This window comes from Lucilia cuprina, chromosome 4 (assembly GCF_022045245.1).
Source record: "Lucilia cuprina isolate Lc7/37 chromosome 4, ASM2204524v1, whole genome shotgun sequence".
Lineage (NCBI taxonomy): Eukaryota > Metazoa > Arthropoda > Insecta > Diptera > Calliphoridae > Lucilia > Lucilia cuprina.
This window is the reverse complement of record NC_060952.1, coordinates 85,858,060-85,881,993: the sequence shown is the minus strand read 5'-3', so window position 1 is coordinate 85,881,993 and position 23,934 is coordinate 85,858,060. Positions and strand designations below refer to the sequence as shown.

The 23,934-nt window shown below is 30.1% G+C and overlaps 1 protein-coding gene across 4 annotated transcripts in view; it reads right to left on the bottom strand.

The window, feature by feature from the left end:
- The window catches only part of LOC111676486 (myb-like protein P), a 47,753-nt gene extending 24,397 nt beyond the window's left edge, over nucleotides 1-23,356 (bottom strand). Inside the window, exons 1-2 of one of the 4 annotated variants that reach the window (XM_046949879.1) lie at nucleotides 22,861-23,356; nucleotides 8,651-8,727 (exon numbers count right to left, since the gene is read on the bottom strand). The gene's annotated coding sequence lies outside the window, so the exon portion shown is untranslated. The remainder of the gene's footprint in view (nucleotides 1-8,650; nucleotides 8,728-22,860) is intronic. The other 3 variants (XM_023437448.2, XM_046949876.1, XM_046949878.1) reach the window with 3 other exon arrangements.
- Nucleotides 23,357-23,934: the final 578 nt, after the last annotated feature.

Below are 23,934 nucleotides of genomic sequence, written 5' to 3'. Positions count from 1 at the left end.
AAACCGAAAAAAAGTACAGTACATATGATCGGGAATTGCTATCGATATATACAGCTATTAAACATTTTAGATATCTCCTTGAAGGTCGTGACTTTACTATTGCAACAGATCACAAACCACTGATTTTTGCTTTTTCTAAGAAAAAGGAAAATACATCACCTCGTCAAATCAGACACTTGGATTTTATAGGACAATTTTCTACAAAAATCATACATCTTCCTGGCGATGTCAACTTTACTGCCGATACACTTTCTCGATTAGATGCAATTAATATACAAAATAATGAAACTGTTGATTACCAAAAAATAGCTGAAGAACAAAACTGTTGCGAAGAACTACAAGAATTGCTCAAATCAACTAGTACTTCACTTCAACTAAAACAAATAATGTTACCCGAGACAAACATAAAAATAATCTGCGATATTTCAGGAGCAAAAGTGCGACCTTACATTCCAGCAAACTGTCGTCAGTTAGTTATCTCAAAAATTCACAATTTAGCACATCCTGGTAGAAAAAGTACTTGTCGATTAGTTAAACAACGCTTCGTTTGGAAAAATATGGATCAGGAAATTTACAAATTCGTTCGAAACTGCATACCGTGTCAACAATCAAAAGTAAGTAGACATACTTCTTCACCACTATCAAAATATTCTCAACCTACAGCAAGATTTGAGCACATCAACATTGATCTCATTGGTCCACTTCCACCATCAAATGGTTTCTACTTTTGTTTAACAATAATCGACCGATTCACTAGATGGCCAGAAGTTATTCCATTACCAGATTCCTCCGCAGAAACGGTCGCACTTGCTTTAATTGATGGTTGGATAAAACACTTTGGAGTTCCACTTAAAATAACGACGGATCAAGGTAGGCAGTTTGAATCTACACTTTTTCAAGAACTTTCAAAAGCTCTGGGAATTACTCACCTAAGAACTACAGCATATCACCCACAGAGTAATGGAATTATTGAACGGTTCCATCGAACTCTTAAGGCTTCAATTATGTGTAGCAAAAATGCAAATTGGTCACGCCAACTACCAATAATACTACTTGGATTAAGATCTATTCATAAACCTGACATAAATGCTACACCAACTGAATTAGTATTAGGTACTCAAGTACGTTTACCTGGAGAATTTTTAGCACCATCAAACACAACATATCAGTCAGAATTCGTTAAGGATTTTGTTCAAATGATGCAAAATATTCAGCCTGTCGATACAGCTCATCACAATGTCCAAAAACCATTTCTTAACCCTGGATTAAAAGACACAAATTTTGTCTTTGTACGAAATGACAAAGTAAAAAAATCTCTAACTCCACCATATGAAGGCCCATATCCAGTTCTTAATAAATACTCCAAATACTTTAAACTAAAAATTAATAATAAAGAAGTAAACATTTCCATTGATAGATTAAAGCCGGCTTATACTTTTGAAGATACCAATGAAGCGCAAAAAGAGGCCGAAAAACCTCGGAGATCAAAACGACTTTCTGTTCGCTTCGCCACATAAAAGTCTAGTAGGGGAGAACTGTGGTGACCTTTCCGTTAAGTACTTTATTTTTACTTTTAATCATAATCATATAAACATTGCTTTAAACTTTTTTGTTTTTAAAAATAATCATAAAAATGTAATTTCAGTTTTCTTTTGAATTTCTTTCAATAAAGATAATTTTTATAAAAAATAAAAATAGTACACTCAATTCTATAATTTAGTACACTCAATTCTATAAAACGTTTAAGAGTTTCTAAAACTTATCTATATAACATCGTTGTTTTATCAAATTTCAAACATGAACAAAAATACCACCTGGTTAATGATAACTATCTGTCTGTCTATCGAGGGGTCTTCAGTATACTTCATAAAATAAATATAAACTAATAAAAGTAAATAATACATATATAATTATAATAATATTTTGCATAAACTTTATTTATGTAAAAGAAATCACCCAGCAAATAATTCATCATCATTTCATAAAAGTTTGAGTCTTTTAGCAATATTTAGATTAAAAGAAAACAAAAAATTCCTTACATTTTAAGAAACCTTTATTAATTACATTACCTCGCTATATAGCTACATTAATTGTCCTAAGTTCATATATATGTTTGTTGGGTTAAAAAAATCACTCATAAAAAAACAACACTGCTAAGCTTTCAATTCTTTAAGTTTATTTGAACTCTTTTTTTTATTATTAACATTTCCGTTGAGTTTGTTTGTAATTTTTATAATCTACAAAAGTAGGGGACCTCCAGTATAAGAAGTGCGACGACTTTGTTTAGAGGGAGTTGTACAAATAAAAGAAAAAAGCAACATACACTTCAACACTAGTATCGAAGACCATCATTTGAGATATTGTTGAAGAAAACGCTGTTATAACTGTCTGTCCGTCTGTCGTTTTCTGTTTGTTTATTGATGAGGGGGCGTATTTATTTAACAAATATTTAAAATATTTGTTTATTATTAATGTTTGTTTAATATATAAAATACTACAATTTAATTAATGTTTCATTTTTCTGCTATAGCAACAAAAATGAAATTGTGATAAAATTAAGGCAAAATAAAGTTTAAAAAATTAATTGAGAAATTGAAGATTTTGTCAAAATTATAGTCTCATAGTTCAGACTACATCCGATTTAGAACAGACATTAATCGGCTGATCTAAAGCCAAAACAAGATATTGATCTATAGTCAAAACTATAGAGATAGTCACGACCCTAGACTGATTAAAGGGTAGTCTGTTTTATAAACAAAACCATAGACCATATAGTCAAGACTGATCTAAAATCAAGACTATAGACTTATCTATAGCCAAGAATATTGATCTATAGTCAAGCATATACATTGGTCTACAGTCAAGACTACAAATAGGTCCATAGTCCAGACTATAGACGTATCTATCGTCCAGATTTTAGACTAATCTATAGTCCAGTAATGATCTCTAGTGCAGACTATAGACTAATCTATAGTCAAGACTAAATACTGATCTATAGTCAAGACTTTACGTTGATTATATAGTCTGACTATAGACTGATCTATAGTCGAAACTATAGACTGATCTATAGTCAAGACTAAAAACTGTCCCAAAGTCAAGACTATAGACTGATCTATTATCAAGAATATAGACTGATCTTTAGTCAAGACTATAGACTGATCTAAAGTCAGGACTATAGACTGATCTATACTCAGACTATAGACTAATCTATAGTCAAGACTATAGACTGATCTATAGTCTAGACTATAGACTGATCTATAGTCAGGACTATGGACTGATCTGTAGTCAAGCTTATAGACTGATCTTTAGTCAAGACTATAGACTGATCTTTGGTCAAGACTATAGACCGATCTTTAGTCAAGACTATAGACTGATCTTTAGTCAAGACTATAGACTGATCTTTAGTCAAGACTATAGGCTGATCTATAGTCAAGACTATAGACTGATCTTTAGTCAAGACTATGGACTGATCAATAGTCAAGACTATAGACTGATCTATAGTCAAGACTACAGACTGATCTATAGTCAAGAATACAGACTGATCTATAGTCAAGAATACAGACTGATCTATAGTCATTACTGATCTATAGCCATGACTGATCTTTAGTCATAACTATAGACTGATCTTTAGTCATGACTATAGACTGATCTATAGTCAAGGCTATAGATTGATCCATAGTCAAGGCTATAGATTGATCAATAGTCAAGACTATAGACAAGACTGATGTGTAGTCTAGACTATAGACTGATCTATAGTCAAGACTTTAGACTGATCTATAGTCAAGACTATCTGATCAAGACTTTAGACTGATCTATAGTCAAGACTATAGACTGATCTATAGTCAAGACTACAGACTGATCTATAGTCAAGACTACAGACTGATCTATAGTCAAGACTACAGACTGATCTATAGTCAAGACTACAGACTGATCTATAGTCAAGAATACAGACTGATCTATAGTCATGACTGATCTATAGCCATGACTGATCTTTAGTCATAACTATAGACTGATCTTTAGTCATGACTATAGACTGATCTATAGTCAAGGCCATAGATTGATCCATAGTCAAGGCTATAGATTGATCAATAGTAAAGACTATAGACAAGAATATAGACTAATCTATTATCAGGACTATGGACTGATGTATTGTTAAGAATAGATATTGAGCTGTAGTCAATAATGTAAATTGATCTATAGTCAAAACTTTAGGCTGATCTATGGGCAGGACTGATCTCAAGACTATATTAATATTGTCCTTCCTTCCAATGCAACAAATTGCCCCACAGATACGATATATCGATTTGTAGCAAATTGAAACTTTGTAATACTTTTTCTTTGGATTTTTTTTCCAAACTTCTTCATTTCTCCTTTTGTTTATGCAAACAACAACGAAAAAAACTTGTTGTAACTGTAACAAATTCTATAACATTAATGACATAAAACGACTAACTATTCTTTTCATTTCTTTTCCTTTTTTTTAAGCTGTTGCATGTATAGAAAGAAGCTTACCACACTACACTTGTGTAACAAATGAAAAAAAAATATATATATAAAGAAAAACCAACTGTTGCAGCTGCAACTGTTGCTTAGCAGTTACTTAAGTGTTAAGTCGGCTAAACAGGCTGGCTGTTATGCCTTACCTTATTACTCCAGAGCTATTGATACCATTTAAAATACAAGTTTTCCTGTAAAGTTTATGAGTGTAGTATGCCTTTAGGTTACAACAGGAGAGTCTACTCTAGGCTGCTATAATCTTGTTTAAGTTTTTCTAATTCTTGTTCATTGGGTTTTTGGTTTTATCTATTATTGTTTTTTTTTTTTAGAACAAAATAGAATTTCTAGTTTAAAACTCAGTCATCCTGTTCTTTTTCTACAATTGACCAGTTGGTCAACCATTCTCTTTTTTTGTTGTTGTTGTTCTTGTTGTTGGTTTTTAGTTGTTATAGTTACTGGGCCATCTCCTTGTTGTCTCTTAAATATTGCATCATTATTTATATAATTTCATTGCTAAGTAATGTTTTTGCTGCTGCTGTAGCTGTGACGGTTATTATGTCTACCATTTAATATAATTTGTATTTGTTGGCTGCCTTAAGTTGTCTTACATTCTCTTTTCCTGTTATTTCATATTACAACTCCTTTTTGGTGTTTAAAAACATTTTTTAAATTTTACTTTTATACCCAACAAACATTTAGTTAAAAACACTTTTAACGTCAAGACTATAGTTCTCACTATAATCCTGACTATAGTCCTGACTATAGTTCTCACTATAGTCCCGACTATAGTTCTCACTATAGTCCCGACTATAGTTCTCACTATAGTCCTGACTACAGTTCAGACTGTAGTTCTGACTATAGTGCAGACTATAGTCCTGACTATAGTTCAGACTATAGTCCTGACTATAGTTCAGACTATAGTCCTGACTATAGTTCAGACTATAGTCCTGACTATAGTTCAGACTATAGTCCTGACTATAGTTCAGACTATAGTCCTGACTATAGTCCTGACTATAGTTCAGACTATCGTCCTGACTATAGTTCAGACTATTGTCCTGACTATAGTTCAGACTATAGTCCTTACTATAGTTCAGACTATAGTCCTGACTATAGTTCAGACTTTAGTCCTGACTATAGTTCAGACTATAGTCCTGACTATAGTTCAGACTTTAGTCCTGACTATAGGTCAGACTATAGTCCAGTCTTTATACATAAATACTTAAAATAGTCCTCACTATGGTCCTGACTATAGTCCTCACTGTAGTCCTCACTATAATCCTGACTAAATTCTAGACTATACACTTACTGTGCTAAGATTATAGTTCAGACAATAGTTTGCATTCCAGACTTAAGTCCAGGGCATAGTTCGGACTAAAGTTTAGACTATAGTTCAGACTTATGTTAATACTACAGTTCAGGCTAAAGTTCAGACTATAGTTCAGACTATAGTCCAGACTATAGTTCAGACAATATTCCAGACTATAGTTCAGACTATAGTCCTGACTATAGTTCAGACTATAGTTCTGACTATAGTTCAGACTATAGTCCTGACTATAGTTCAGACTTTAATCCAGAATATAGTTCAGAGCATAGTCCAGTCTTTATAATCCTTGCTATAGTCCTCACTATAGTCCTGACTATAGTCCTCACTATAGATCAGACTATAGTCTGGACTTAGTCTAGACTATAGTCCTTACTGTAGTCAGATTATAGTTCAGTCTATCAGACAATAGTTCAGACTATAATTCAATTTACATTCCAGACTTAAGTCAAGGCCATAGTTCAGAATAATGTTTATACTATAGTCCAGGCTAAAGACAAGACTATATTTCAGAGTTTGGTCCAGACGATAGTTCACACTCTTTAGTTCATACTATAGTTCAGATAATAATCCTATTTTAATAATAATTCTATTTTATACATGCGGTTCAATCTGCACTACAGTTTGGACCAGAGACTATTCTAAAGTTCAGAATTTAGTTCATACTTTGCTACTGAAGTCCGTTCACATTATTGTTGAAGTCGGCCAGCAGAACTTTCTTAATGTTTAAATCAAACCCCATCTGTTCGCTGGGTTATTTGAAAATTTCTTTTACATAAACTAGATTCGTTTTCCCAGAAAATGTTTCTTAAAAGATTTATTCGCGTGTCTTTGTCATAGTAAACCAAATATATATAAAAAGTTAATTGATCACAGTGGAACCACCCAAAGGCAAGAGAAATAGTAAAACATTCCCCCAAAAGAACTAACTAATAAAGCTGTGTGTGTAGAAAGCGATTCAAATAGTTTAACAGTTTATGTCAAAAGGACATTTTCCGTTAAAATTACCTTGTATGAAGTAGGGTACGCCATTTTTACACTCGGTTTTAAACATTAAGTTACTGGATCGCACTGCATCCTATGAATGCCTTATATGCATGTTTCAAACCCTTTTCTTTCTATAACTTTCAAACTTTACTATAATCCCCTCTCACACTAAACATGTCCAAAAGTTCCAAAGGGTGTTAAAAATTCGTCTAATACCGTTATTATGTTGAAAAATATTTTAAGTAGTCTTTAGATTATGTTAACGGTCATGTTCTGTTGACTGACCAACCAATTCTTTTTTAAAGGTTTATAAAGAAAAACAATTTGGTCAAATTGCTGGCACATGTTTTCAAGTTGCCCTCACTGTCACAGTCCATACGTCCATAACGTCTGTCTTGCTGAGATTCTAACATGTACAATATTTAAGCAATAAAAGTTTCTTTAAAACTTTTTATATAAATAAAGAAATAAAGAAAAAAATCCATCCAGCAACTCCATCATAATGATCTTCATCCTCACTCAATACCTATCACCTATTAAAAAATGTAAAAAAAACAGACGCCTTTTCTTGGTTGTGGCAACCAACAGCGAAGAACGAAGAACCTGCCTGCCTCGTGGGTTGTCCCCGACTTGTTCTGGTTTTTAACGCTGCATTTCTTGGTGTTTGCCATCAACAAAAAAAATTAAATCAAGATCACCGATCACCACGAAAAAAATATAACTAAAGATCGCGCAACTTTGAGTAAGTAATGTTTAAAGAATGAAAAACTGGTTCTCTTTATTTGTTTTTAACTTGTTTGTTGCTCTAGCTGTTGATCATTTTTTTTCGGTCAGGGAGTTGTTACTGTTTTTTTTTTCTTTCATCCAACATTTAATGTTGTTCGAGCCTGTTATGAGGAAATATTTCCTTGTCTTTAGTTTTGTGTTCCTGTCTGAAGACTATTATGCTGTTGGTGTTTTTCTACAACTACTATTTATGCCAGTTTTGCTATTTGTTTTCTATACTCTCCCGCTCTCTTTGGGTTTGGTGTTACAGTTATTTTAACCAGATTTAATGATCTTAATACTTGATTTTGGATATTCCAGTTTGTTAGAGGGTTTTGCTACAATTTTTAATGGATGATAGTTGTTGCATTTGTTAACTATAGTCTGGTCTATAGTTTGGAATTATAATCTGAACTATAGTCTGAACTGAACTAGAACAGAACTAGAAATGAACTAGAACAGAACTAGAACTAAACTAGAACTGAACTAGAACTGAACTAGAACTGAACTAGAACTGAACTAGAACTGAACTAGAACTGAACTAGAACAAAACTAGAACTGAACTAGAACGGAACTAGAACTGAACTATAACTAAACTAGAACTGAACTAGAACTAAACTGGAACTGAACTAGAACTGAACTAGAACTGAACTAGAACTGAACTAGAACTGAACTAGAACTGAACTAGAACTGAACTAGAACTGAACTAGAACTGAACTAGAACTGAACTAGAACTGAACTAGAACTGAACTAAAACTGAACTAGAACTGAACTAGAACTGAACTAGAACTGAACTAAAACTGAACTAGAACTGAATTAGAACTGAATTAGAACTGAACTAGAACTAAACTAGAACTTAAGTAGAATTTAACCAAAATAAAACTGAAATAGACCAGAATTGAAACTGAACTATAAGTTAACTGTATTCTGGACTGCAACCTGGAATTTAGATTTTACTACAGTCTTGACTATAATCCTGACCCCTGGATGACATGTAGTGTACTCTTGAATTTCGTAAAACCGAATATTTTAAGTTCATCATAAAAACAGTTATAGTTAAACGACAACAACAACAATTACCTTCATATTACGAAGACCCAAAAGCCAATCCAATTAGACAAAAAGAGGGAGAGGAGGCGATAGAGTGAGTTCATCAGCTGTAAATAGACAAAATGGAGAAAAAAAATAGTATTACAGATGTATTCGATAACAGTGAGTAGAGGAGTCAAAAATTTAAGTTTTAAAAAATTGATTTCCTATAAAGTCTACATTTTCATCCATATGAGAAAATGTGTTTCACATTTTTGGGAGTTGGAAAACGTGTTTTCAGTGCAAAAAGAATAGAGCAACAAAAAACAAAGTAGTGGCTGGATTTGTTGTTACTCGTATTGTAACTGTCAGTTAAAACAAGTAGGCTGACGGTTGCCTGTTTTGTTTTTTTTTTTTTTTTTTGCTAATGATATTGGCCACAGTAAAGAGAACTAGCTAGACCAGGCTTAAAACTAGGCAAACAAACAAAAAATAAGACGTTTAAAGTAATTCTAACAGTATTTTTTATATAATGACGGCTAAAAGAAGAAGAAATAGTTCTGGTTAAAGATGTTTTAAAAGTGTGCGAAGAAAATCTCGTTTGGTTTGAATATTTTCATTTAGAAAAGTAATTGCGTTGGCAAATTATTAAGATCTAATTCTATAGAAATTTATTTAGATTTTAGATAAATTTTTGACAATTTTCTTTAAAAAAAAAAAACTATAAAACTTAACCCTTATCACCATTTTTTTCCCACAAGATTTAGATTTTTACAAAAAAAAAGGCCGCTTTAAAAAGATTTATTTTGTTCTTTTCTATAATAAAATAAATAATTATTAAATATTTAAATCAGAGCATCAAACTAAATCGTTTTGTTCACACATGAAAACCAGCAGCAGTCTGCAAAAGATCAACATGATCTGATCTACAAGAGTAGAAGTTTGATCTGCAATCCATACACAACAACAAATAAGTAAATATTCTTAAAACTTAAATGATAATGATTACGATTTTGTAGCTTATTTTTTTTTTTTAACAAATTCGTAGAAAATTTTTAAACACAATCTACCTGAAAATATATATTTTTTTCTGCAGAGTCTTGGGACAATTAAAATGAATTCTTTAAAACCAAAAGAAAAAAAAAATAAAAGAATTCAAAATGTATAGATCTGTTTTTAAACTAAAAACCATAAGGAAATCATAAAGAACAAGAAAGTAAGCATAACAACAAGTCGGACAGACGTCTTAAGAATTGCACAAGCTGTAGGTTATAGGAGTATCGTGTCTCAATATATCTTGTCTTTTCTTTACTATATAATAAACTCCATATTGAGGCGAAGAAATGTCAGTGTGTCTGACTGTTTTGGCTGCTGTCTACAATGTGCGTTTATCTTCTTTATGGTTTGGGAAAGAAATATCAGAGATGAACAAACCAAACTTAACTAGAACTGAAATAGAACTAAACTAGAAATCAACAAGAACTAAACTAGAACAGAAACAGAAATAGAACAGAACTGGAACAGAACCAGAACAGAACTAGAACAGAACTAGAACTAGAACAGAACTAGAACTAGAACTAGAACTAGAACAGAACTAGAACAGAACAAGAACAGAACTAGAACAGAACTAGAACTAGAACAGAACTAGAACAGAACTAGAACTAGAACAGAACTAGAACAGAACTAAAACAGAACTAAAATAGAACTAGAACAGAACTAGAACAGAACTAGAACAGAACTAGAACAGAACTAAAACAGAACTAAAACAGAACTAGAACAGAACTAGAACAGAACTAGAACAGAACTAGAACAGAACTAGAACAGAACAAGAACAGAACTAGAACAGAACTAGAACAGAACTAAAACAGAACTAGAACAGAACTAAAACAGAACTAGAACAGAACAAGAACAGAACTAGAACAGAACTAGAAGAAAACAAGAACAGAAATAGAAGAAAACTAGAACAGAATAGAACAGAACAAAAACAGAACTAGAACAAAACTAGAACAGAACTACAACAGAACTCGAACAGAACTAGAAGAGAACTAGAAGAGAACTAGAAGAGAACCAGAAGAGAACTAGAAAAGAACTAGAACAGAGCTAAAACAGAACTAAACAGAACTAAAAGAGGACTAGAACAGAACTAGAATTGAATTAGAACTAGAACTGAACTAGATCTGAACTAAACTAAAACTGAACTAGAACTGAACTAGAACTGAACTAAAACTAGAACTGAACTAGAACTGAACTAGAACTGAACTAGAACTGAACTAGAACTGAACTAGAACTGAACTAGAACTGAACTAGAACTGAACTAGAACTGAACTAGAACTGAACTAGAACTGAACTAGAACTGAACTAGAACTGAACTAGAACTGAACTAGAACTGAACTAGAACTGAACTAGAACTGAACTAGAACTGAACTAGAACTGAACTAGAACTGAACTAGAACTGAACTAGAACTGAACTAGAACTGAACTAGAACTGAACTAGAACAGAACTAGAACGGAACTAGAACTGAACTAGAACTGAACTAGAACTGAACATGAACTGAACTAGAACTGAACTAGAACTGAACTAGAACAGAACTAGAACAGAATTAGAACTGAACTAGAACTGAACTAGAACTGAACTAAAACTGAACTAAAACTGAACTAGAACTGAACAAGAACTAGAACTGAACTAGAACTGAACAAGAACTGAACTAGAACGGAACTAGAACTGAACTAGAACAGAACTAGAACAGAACTAGAACTGAACTAGAACTGAACTAGAACTGAACAAGAACTAGAACTGAACTAGAACTGAACAAGAACTGAACTAGAACGGAACTAGAACTGAACTAGAACTGAACTAGAACTGAACTAGAACTGAACTAGAACTGAACTAGAACAGAACTAGAACTGAACTAGAACTGAACTAGAACTGAACAAGAACTAGAACTGAACTAGAACTGAATTAGAACTGAACAAGAACTGAACTAGAACGGAACTAGAACTGAACTAGAACTGAACTAGAACTGAACTAGAACTGAACTAGAACTGAACTAGAACTGAACTAGAACTGAACTAGAACTGAACTAGAACTAAACTAGAACTGAACTAGAACTGAACTAATTTTAAGATGCTGAGATAAAAACTCAAGTCTTTAAGTGTACATTTCTGAAAATTGTCCATAAAATTAAGACACATCAGCCAGAGTTAATTTTCTACTTATTTTCACGCATCATTATTGTAAGAGATTTAGAAAATTTAATGAAATTTAATTATCTTCTTTTAATATGCTAATTTAACTTAAATACAAGGAAGTATTTAAGAAAACAAAAAAAAAACTAAATCAAATATATTCCAACATTTAAAAAACAAATCAAGTAAATAAGCAAAAAATAATAATGAATGAATAAAAAAATACATTTTAAAAAGTAAAGAACAAAAAATAACAAATTAAGATAATAAAGAAATATACACTTTATAAAAATGCTATTTAATATTAAAAAAAATTTGTCTGTTGTAAAATATAAATTTCATTGACAATAATTAGCACAAAATTATGGGAGAATGTTGTGCAAAAAAACGTAATATTGCTGCAAAACATGTGCTTTTTCTCCAGTTATAAAATGTACTAAATACCACGGCTGTTGTTTCTTGAAAAAAAAAAAAATAATAAAAAACAACGCGGTAAAATGTTATTGATCTTTAAAAAGGAACTTAAAATGATTGTATCTCTTGTATTGGAAAAGGCAAAGAGAAGAATTTCAAAATTCGAGTAGTTGGATGAACACAAAAAAAAAGGTTCAAAATGCAAAAATTGTGAACAAAGCAGCAAGAAGACGAAGAGATCAAAAGTAAAACAATAATACAAAAATATTCACTTAAAAAACAATAATTTTGGGCTGCTGAACTAAATTGTTAAACCACAAAATATATATAAATATATGTATATGAAAAAATCGACCTAAACTTTAGCAAAAACAAGTAAGAGTGCTATATTCGGCTGTGCCGAATCTTATATACCCTTCACCGTAGTGTATTTTAAACATAATTGATCTTACAGTCTAGTTAATAAAAACATTAAAAAAATTTGAGTCGATTTAAGCCGAATGTTTCGGCGGCGGCTCAAGCAACTAAATATAGTTCGGCGGCGGCTAAGCTCCGACTCGAAGCCGGTCGACTTCGACCTCTTATTCATAAAACTGAACTAGAACTGAACTAGAACTGAACTAGAACTGAACTAGAACTGAACTAGAACTGAACTAGAACTGAACTAGAACTGAACTAGAACTGAACTAGAACTGAACTAGAACTGAACTAGAACTGAACTAGAACTGAACTAGAACTGAACTAGAACTGAACTAGAACAGAACTAGAACTGAACTAGAACTGAACTAAACTAGAACTGAACTAGAACTGAACTAGAACTGAACTAGAACTGAACTAGAACTGAACTAGAACTGAACTAGAACTGAACTAGAACTGAACTAGAACTGAACTAGAACTGAACTAGAACTGAACTAGAACTGAACTAGAACTGAACTAGAACTGAACTAGAACTGAACTAGAACTGAACTAGAACTGAACTAGAACTGAACTAGAACTGAACTAGAACTGAACTAGAACTGAACTAGAACTGAACTAGAACTGAACTAGAACTGAACTAGAACTGAACTAGAACTGAACTAGAACTGAACTAGAACTGAACTAGAACTGAACTAGAACTGAACTAGAACTGAACTAGAACTGAACTAGAACTGAACTAGAACTGAACTAGAACTGAACTAGAACTGAACTAGAACTGAACTAGAACTGAACTAGAACTGAACTAGAACTGAACTAGAGCTGAATTGAACTAGAACTGAACAAGAACTGAACTAAAACTAAACTATAACTGAACTAGAACTGGACTAGAGCTGAAGTAGAATTTATCTGGAACTGAACTAGAGCATAGTCGTAAAAGTGGTTCTACTTCAAAACCTTTTAAAACTAACCTCGTTTTAAAACACTCGACATACATTTTAAACCACAATAACAGATCAATATTTTAAGAAGATGAAAAAAACCTACAGACACAACTCAAGAGGAAACAAAATTTTGTTTAAATGGATTTCTTTTTAGGAAGAAAACTAAACACCAAAAATATGTATATCTGTATGTACGTACATATGTATTGATCTTTTTTTGGAAATATATTGGAAATTAATGAAGAACAAAAACTGTTTACGAAAATGGTCAGTTTTTACCAAATTCAGCTGCTGCTGCTGTGGGGAAAAAGCACAAAAGTATTTATCTTGATATTTTATTTTAAGCATCAATAAGTTTAGTTTAAAGTATTTGTGAGAAATAAGAAGGGAAGAGGGGGGGTATAAAACGGATCTTGTTTTAAATATTTAGATATATAAAACGCCGCCTGGCTGGTTGTTATGTTAAAATATTTAAAGCCTACTTATACATATGCACAGAAAACCAAAATTTGATAGTTACTTATTGAAAAATTCTTCGAATTAAACGAATCATGATCGATGGTATTATGTTTTGTCTTTTAGATTTATTAAATTAAAAATAAATAACAAAATTAAATGTTTATAATTAAATTAAAAATGTTACGAATAATTTTATTTTATTTTAATTTATTGCTTTAGCTTTTTTTGTTGAACTTGAGTAAAAATTTACTTTCGCGAATATTCCCGGAACTTTTCATCCACAAAGTTTTAAAATTCTGTTTTACTATTTTTTTTTTTCTTTTTTGCCTTTAAGGCTTCTTTTACTATAATAAGTAATTCTTTTATAAATAGTAATTCAATTTTGCTCTAGTTTTCAATTACAATTTTTGTGACGAGACCACCCATTAAGTTTTCAATAATAAAAATATTTTTCAAATATTTATGCATTATATGAAAAAAAAAAATAGGAAGCTAAAAACCCAAAGGCCTTATTTTCATAATAAAGCAGTAATAGCTCTATTGCTAAAACTTAAATAAACAACCCCGAAACAAATTTAAAACCATGACGTCGCATTAAAACACTTGAAAATATGTCACAAATTTTGTAGTGTCAAATAAAAAAAATTTATTGAAATTAATATTCAAATGAAATAAAGCAGATTTTTTTTTTACTTAACAATTTGTTATAAATTTTGTTTATTTTAATAAAATAATTATGAAAATAATCTGATTTTTAATAAAAAAGTTATAAATTCAATAAATTTTTAAAAAACATTTATGACAAACAAATAAAATTCATATAATTAATGCTTTAACGGGTTAAACAATATTTTAAATGCGTCACATAAAATGTAGTACAAATTAAGTCTTACCACAAATTACAGTGTGGATGAAAATTCTAGGTACAAAAGATGTTATCCCTTAGTAGGTGAAGTTTATAACTCTTATCTATCTATCTATCTATCTATCTATCTATCTATCTATCTATCTATCTATCTATCTATCTATCTATCTATCTATCAATCTATCAATCTATCAATCTATCTATCTATCTATCTATCTATCTATCTATCTATATTATCTATCTATCTATCTATCTATCTATCTATCTATCTATCTATCTATCTATCTATCTATCTATCTATCTATCTATCTATCTATCTATCTATCTATCTATCTATCTATCTATCTATCTATCTATCTATCTATCTATCTATCTATGTATCTATCTATCTATCTATCTATCTATCTATCTATCTATCTATCTATCTATCTATCTATCTATCTATCTATCTATCTATCTATCTATCTATATATCTGTCTATCTATCTATCTATCTATCTATCTATCTATCTATCTATCTATCTATCTATCTATCTACTATCTATCTATCTATCTATCTATCTATCTATCTATCTACCTATCTACCTATCTACCTATCTATCTATCTATCTATCTATCTATCTATCTATCTATCTATCTATCTATCTATCTATCTATCTATCTATCTATCTGTCTATCTATCTGTCTATCTATCTATCTATCTATCTATCTATCTATCTATCTATCTATCTATCTATCTATCTATCTATCTATCTATCTATCTATCTATCTATCTATATATCTATCTATCTATGTATCTATCTATCTATCTATCTATCTATCTATCTATCTATCTATCTATCCAGTTACTTAACTAGTTCCTTGGTGGTAGTTAGGTCTTTTACAAAAGGGAGAAAACATTTAAGAGCTTTAACTTTCCCAAACTCTACATTATAAGAAAAATGCGAAAAAAACTTTCCGAAAACGAAACTTTTAAAGTTCTAGCCACCACACTAGTTCTTAGAGGTTAAAACAAGGAACTAGTTCAAACACTTTATATAAAAACACATTTGATAATGTTGTAGTGAAAAACTTTATATAAACAACTATAAATTCTAGGGAGAAGAAGAATCGTCATTAAGAAAAGCAGACTTTGTTCAGAACTAGTTACCTAACTGGTTTCATGGGTATAGTAGAAGGTACTAGTTGTATTATTTGATCGGTAAAGATTTCTTACTTTCCCCTAAGGGTGTCGTGGAAAAGGAAAATAAAACTTAAGAATAGTAAACTACAACACAACTACACCCCTAACTGGTGCCTAAGGGGTAATAAAAAGTATTAATACTATTATTGAATACTTCAAAACAGATCTTCTTTACTCTACCATTAACAAGTATAGGAATTAAGTGGAAAATTAATAGATTTTAGCCATTTTAAATCCTAAATTCTAAAAAAAAGAGAAAAAGAAACTTTTAGAGAACTATCTACCAAACTGCTTCAATGGGTATGGTAAAAGGTTCTACTTCTAAAGCGTAATATGTAAAAACTTATGCCAATAGTGTAGAAAAGGAATTTCATTCCGACTGGTACTTTTGGGTTACGCGAATAATTCGAGAACTTTTTTTCTTTAAAACTCTTTTTCAACTAATAAAGAAACTATTAAAGAACTGGTCACCTGACTGGTTCTTTCTGTCCTGTAACTGGTTTATACTACGGCGAAATCTCGAAACGCCGATATAAAGTCCAAATTTTATGACCAAATTCGTTCTTGGTTTCAATTTATTTTTAAAAATTTTGTAGATTTTTCTAAATTTTTATTTAATGTCAAGTGTACCTATTATTTTCATCCATACTGTTATATTTTCTACTCGAATTACATTCATCAGAGGGCAAATAAACAATGTAAATGTTAAGGGGCGAAAGAATAATTGTGACGCAGTAAAGTTTTATTCTAGAAAAAAAGACGAAAAAAGAGAAAACAAAGAGAAAATAACAACAACTAAAATGTTACAAAAGAAAAGGGCAAGAAATTACTAAAAAACAAATAAATAGTCTAGCAAAATTTTTAAAAAGCAAAAACATTTACTAAATTAAAGAAAAAATGATATTTTGAAATTTCTAACTCATTACCTTATAGATTACCAGGTAGTGAGTAATTAAAAATTTGTTAAAAAAAAGTAAAGTTTTTTTTTTAAAATGAAGGCTTTTAGAAAGTATAGACTTTAGGTGAAAACTAACTTTAAGATCTTTAAGAGTTATATATTAGAAATATTAACCCTTTTACACCCTTTACTATTAGTTCATTTTTAATTTTTTTGAATTATTATCGTCAGCATATGAGTGAGTAAAGTGAGTCATTAAAAACTTATTTCCATTTTAAAAAAATGCTTCTTTTTTTCATCAACGAAACGAAAGAGAAGGTTGGCAGGAAAGGGTGTCTTTTTGCTAAAAGGTTTATAGTTACTACTAGGAGGGGGACGGTGGAAATAGTATGACGTTGTTATTATTATTGCTTTACTGTTCATTTTTTTATATTATTGGTTTTAATACGCATCACAATATAAAATTCAAACTATATTGTAAATTTCTGCTTTAAAAAATATCACGTGCTACAAAAAAGAAAAGACACGCGGTTGTATGGACAGACGGACAGTTGGCTGTGGACAAGAAAACAAAGCGTAACCGACGTTAATCCTTTGTTATGGGTTGGTATTTCGTTTTCTTTTTAAACTTCTACTCTCTTTTCTTTAATTTGTACAAATCAACAAAAAAATGTGTGTTTGAAATGAGAAAATTACTTTAAAATTATATTTTTATGATAATTTATTTCAAAATTTTTTTTGCAGCTTTTTATGATGATTTTCTTCTTGGAAAGACAAGAGTGTAGGGTTTTGTTTAACGCGCTTCCCGCCATATAATTAAATAACTTAAATGACTTTTTATTTCTTTGTTAAAAATTTTGAAAACAGTTTTTTTGAGACAGCAGAGTTTATTGAAATATTTCGTTTTTGTTTTGCTAATATCTCGAAAATTAATGAAAATATATATATTTTTTTAAATTCTCTAAAACAACAACAACAATGTAGCAAATCGTATAAGAAAAGATTTTTTCCATTATCTTTAACCTAAGAATTTTGAAAATTAAAAACTTTTGAATTTTTTAATAAAAAATGTTAAATTTGAGGTTAATTCCGTTTTTGGCGAATAACTCTGTGATTAATGAAATTAAAATTTTTTAAACAATTTTTATATATTAACAACCATTTAGGAAATAATATAGTGAAAGATTTTTTCAATTATCTTCAAACTCCGAATTTTAAAAATTCAAAACATTTCACTTTTTTAACAAAAATTTTCAATTTTGGGTTAATTCCATCAAAAACGGAATTAACCTAAAATAACTCTATGATTAATGAAAATACAATTTTTTTAACAAAATTTTCTAAAACAACAACAATGTAGCAAATCGTATAAGAAAAGATTTTTTCCATTATCTTTAACTCAAGGATTTAAAAAGTTAAAAAATTTTGAATTTTTTTACAAAAAATTTTCAATTTGAGGTTAATTCCGTTTTTGGCGAATAACTCTATGATTAAAGAAAACTAAATTTTTTAAACAATTTTTATATAACAACAACCATTTAGGAAATAGTAAAGAATAACTTTTTTTCAATTATCTTTAACTCAAGAATTTTAAAAATTCAAAACTTTTAAACATTTTATTAAATTTTTTTCAATTTGAGGTTAATTCCGTTTTTGGCGAATAACTCTACGATTAAAGAAATCAAAAATTTTTAAACAATTTTTATATAATAACTACCATTTAGGAAATAGTATAGAGAAACATTATAATTTAATTTTTTCACTTCTTTATCCAATTTATATTTTGTTTAATATTCTAACTTTTTCTCTTATTGCCTTTTAAGATTTTATTAAAAGATAATTGTCAAAAAATATATATACATTCATATATCTTTAAGATTCATTTTTTTCTTTAAGAATTTAAACTCCTTTTTTGATTTATAACGGTATCCATTATAATACATTCGATTAATGGACAAGCAGACACACTTCTTAAATCATCGAAGAGAAGAGTTAGAAAAAATAATGAAACATTTAATAATGATGTAAGACAGAGTTGGAAATTGAAGTAATATTGTAAATTTTTTCAATACTATTTGATATTGAAAAGTATCGCTATAACTTGTACATAGACTAGTCGATAGTCTAGTCATTAGACTATTACATTATCATAGCTTGATAGTCTTTTATCTTGTCAATACGCTATCTACTAAGCCACAGTATAGTCACTCACTTGTGCATAGACAATCCAAAGTTTAGTCAATAGACTAGTCTATAGTCTAGTCCATAAACTAGTCATGCACTTGTCTATAAACTAGTCATGCACTTGTCTATAAACTATTCATACACTAGTTCACAGACAACCCAAAGTTTAGCTAATATACTAGCATTTAGTGTCTATAGTTTAGTCCATAGTCTAGTCGATTGACTAGTCCACTGTCTAGTCAATAGGCTAGTGCACTGTCTAAAGAGAAATACATAGTCTATAGACTAGTCTATAATGTAGTCTTTAGACTAATCCATATGGTTATAGTCTTATTAATGCAATAGTCCATAGACTAGTACATTGACTTGCCCTTAAACTAGTCTATAGACTTGTCCATAGACTAGCCCAAAGTGTAGTTAATAGACAAGTCCATAATCTCGTCAATAGATTAATACCTACATTATCTACTCTATAGTGTAGTCAATAGACTAGTACATAATCTATTCAACAGACTAGTCAACAGACTACTTCATTGTCTTGTCATTAGACTAGTCTTTAATTTAGTCTATAGACTAATTCATAACAGAGTCAATAGACTAGACTGCACACTAGTCTATAGACTAGTCGATAGTGTATTCAATGTAATAGTTCAAACACTTGTCCATAGTCTTGTTAATATAATAGTCCATACACGAGTTCATAGACTTGTTCTTTAACCAGTCCATAGTCTTGTCCATAAACTAGCCCAAAGTGTTATTAATAGACAATTCCATAATCTAATCAAAAGATTAGTACCTACAATATCAAGTCCATAGATAAGTACATTATCTATTCAATAGACTAGTCCATAGTCTTATTAATAGACTAAACCAGGGTCTAGATAATAGACTACTTGATTGACTAGTCCATAGAAAAAACTTTAGTCTAGTTCATAGGCTATTAATTATGTAGTTCATAGTCTAATAAAGTGTCTACTTAATAGTCTAGTTCATAGTCTAGTCCATAGAATAGTTAATAAATACTAACTTTAGTAGCAATGTACGTTCTTATCCCCTTTTTGCCTAAAGTAAATGCTTTAAATTCTTTTTCAAAATTTCAACTTTCCAGACCTGAAATAAAATTATTAGCACACAACAAAAAACGAAAAAAAACTCACACACACACACTTTAACTTAAACAACATAAATAGTTAAAAAGAAAGAAATTCATAAAAGAAAATAGTTAAATTTTAACATAAAAATTACCTTTTTTAAAGAAAATATAAAAGGTAAAACGCTAAAGCACGAGTTTTGTGCTTGATTGGTTAATAACAACAACAACGAGAAATGCATAAACAACATCATTTACACTTTACATATTGTAAATTACAACAACAAAAACATATGTTTGTTATGATTATGAAGAGACGAAATGAGAGTCAGAGAATTATGATGACAAGGCAGGATTTGTAATGAAAAAAAAAGAAAATATAATAATTATAATGATAATAATGATAATAATCATCATCATAATAAGTAATAATAAGAAAAGGAGACGAAATGCAAACTCAGCTAAATATTTGCAACTTTACATACAAACATACTACACACATACCTTCATACTTATGTATAATAGGTACACACTTGTATTATAAAATCAACATACAATAACAACAAACTATAGAAAAATACAAAATTAAAACGAACCGCGTTGATTTGCTCCATCATCACTGAGGAGAGTGGGTATTAAAGAAAAAGAAAAAAACCGTAAAAAAATACTTTTTTTTTTAATGCAACAATAATAAATAAACAAATAGCAGCAGCAGTAAGAACAACAATAACTTACATTGATCGAAAAGTCAAAAATGCTTCTTTGCGTTTGCAGAAGAAAAAAAAACGTCAACTTTTGTTGATGATGATGAGACAACAGTGTTGCCAATTTATAGTGTTTTTTTTTTCTAAACTTTGGATGACTCTAATGACTTTTTTCTTTAACTAATCAAGAAAATAGTCTGTCTATGGTATTAGTCATTGGACTAGACTAAAGCTAGTGGTCTTTATGCCTTGACGCGTAGAATGCTTAGTAGATCTACTTCCTTAAGCGTCACAAGCGGCGCACGAACATGTCAGCTGATTTTGACATTTTATTTTATCAATTTTAATAAATTAAAATGAGTTTCATGATAAAAATATAAATAAAAGCTGTAGAAAAACGCGAAGTTTTTTTAAAATAAAACAAAAAATTCACGCTTAAAGCGTAGAACGCGAAGTAGGTAAAAAAGCTTATAATGCTTTGACTCGAAGACGTTTAGTGTTAGTTTTTCGATTATTATATTGACGAGATAATATATTACTTTAGTATTTAATCTATTGGCTAGTCTATAGATTAGTTTTAAGAATAGTCTATTGAGTAATATATAGTCTAGTCTAGGTATTAATGTCTTCTTTGTAGAAGTCCTTAGACTTATAAATAATTCTATTGTTAACAGGCACGTAGAGAGTTTGAAGAATCTGGAGTTTTGAGTAGTCTATAGACGAGTCTATGAATTTTCTATTAAGCAGTCTAGGGATTACGCCATGTGTAAGTCTTTGGTTTAATATACGAACGTTTCTATAGACTAGTCTTTGATCTAGACTATATTGTCTAGCTTATTATTTACTTTAAGAATTAGTGGTTGTATTGGTCCATAGACTATATAATACAATAATCTAGTATTTCAACTATTAACTAGTCTATACATATATTAGTCTTAAGAATAGTCTATTGAGTAATAAATAGTCTAGTCTACAGATTAGTCTTTTCTATAGACTAGTCCAGCTTATAGACTATTTCATTGTCAATAGGCAAATAGGGAGACTGTAAAATATTAAATTTTTACCAGTTTATAGACCAGTATAATGAATAAATGGACTTATTTACCAATTAATTTTAAAAGTTCTTATAAGTCCTTTATTTTTACTTTTTTATTTTCCTTAAACTAAAGAGGGAAAAGTCAAGTACCGATTCTTATGAAACTTGGTGGTACAGTTGGTATATGCGGCTCAAAATCAAACGACGATAAATTTTGAAAATCTCAATATCATTAGATATTGAGAATTTTAACTTTGTGATAGAATTTCATCTTTATTGTGTTAAAAAATCATGGGACACAATTGGTCATAAAAATAATTGTTAAATTCTCAAAAAATCTCTTGTATATGCCAAAATATCGGCCCAAAATTACAATACAATTAAGAAATCTCTTATATTTGCCTAAATATCGGTTCGAAATAACAATTAAGAAGAATTTATATTAGTTTTGAACTTAAGTTTGAGATATCTCTAAGAACAAAAAAATGTCAAAGACAAATTATTTCACTTTCACATGACAAAACAAACATGACAGAAAAAAACATCGTCAATAAAATGCAAATTTTTAAAAACGCGATATTTTTAAAATTTTGAAAAACTATATCTCAAAAACTCAATGAGAAATACTGAGATCAGTTAAAAACCCTTAAGTTAAGCAACTTATAAAAAACAGTTTTAACGAACAAAACTATCTCAAAAAAATCTCTAAATTGGCATTACTAATGATATTAGTTGGCACTGCTAAAAAAATAAACCAAAACATTCTTGCCCAAAAAAAAATAATAATAATAAAATCACTTCCTTTTCTTTTCCTCCAAATTGCAGAAATTTAACACATAAAAAAAAAACATCACATCCATCAGAAACTGTTCTTTTCATACATACCTACAGCCAAACGAACAAAAAACACAACACATAGTTCAAGATCATAATGATGACAGTGACGGGAGATGATTAAAATGACGCACCCACTATTTTCAAGTTTAAGTTTTTTTTTAATTTTCCTCCATTTCGCACAACAACAAAAAAACAACGATCTTTTTTGTTATTTTTTCCTCTTGACGTTTACATTTTGCAACGGTACATTTAAAAGTTCTAAGAAAATTTGTTTTTACCTTATTGTTGTTGCACTTATTTACACACCAACAACAGCAGCAAATATTCATGGAGCAACATGTAACGGTGCTCTTTATCTCTGGAAATCCATAGTTTTGTTTTATTACAAAAGTCAATCTTTAATATACTGCACATATATTTTCCAATTAAAAACCGTTAAGTTCAAAACAAATTATTTTAAAAACATCACTTTTTAATAAACATTTTTAAGTATTTTTGTAACTTCAATCAAATCTTCACTTTGTTACTCCTTCTTTGTGTTTTTTTATTTTTTTTTTCTACCAAGAAAAACTCACCCGTTAAACTCAACCATCGCCTTTGAAGGCGCGCGCACAAGTGATTCCTTTTTCTTTAAATTTGAGCTGGCCTTCTTGGATTTTCAACAACAAAAAACATTCGTTTCTTTTTTCCATCTTCTTCGTTTTTACATAACGAACACAAGCAACAACTCCATTGATCAGGTCAGACATACACAACATAATTACTTCGGTTGGCCAAACATCGAACTCAAACAGAAAAAACAAAAACAACCACCAACGAACATCATAATTACGTTGGCATGTCTGTGTAATATTGTTTTTTGTGATGAAGTGAAAGAAGTTCCTGAGTAAATACTTTTGTTGTATTGGAATACAGAAACGTCATAAAGGTTTGAAAAGAAAACTAACTAACAGAAAAGAACTAGAACAGAAGTAGAACAGAACTAGAGCAGAACCAGAGCAGAACTAGAGCAGCACAGAACTAGAACAGAACTAGAATAGAACTAGAACAGAACTAGAACAGAACTAGAACAGAACTAGAACAGAACTAGAACAGAACTAGAACAAAACTAGAACAGAACTA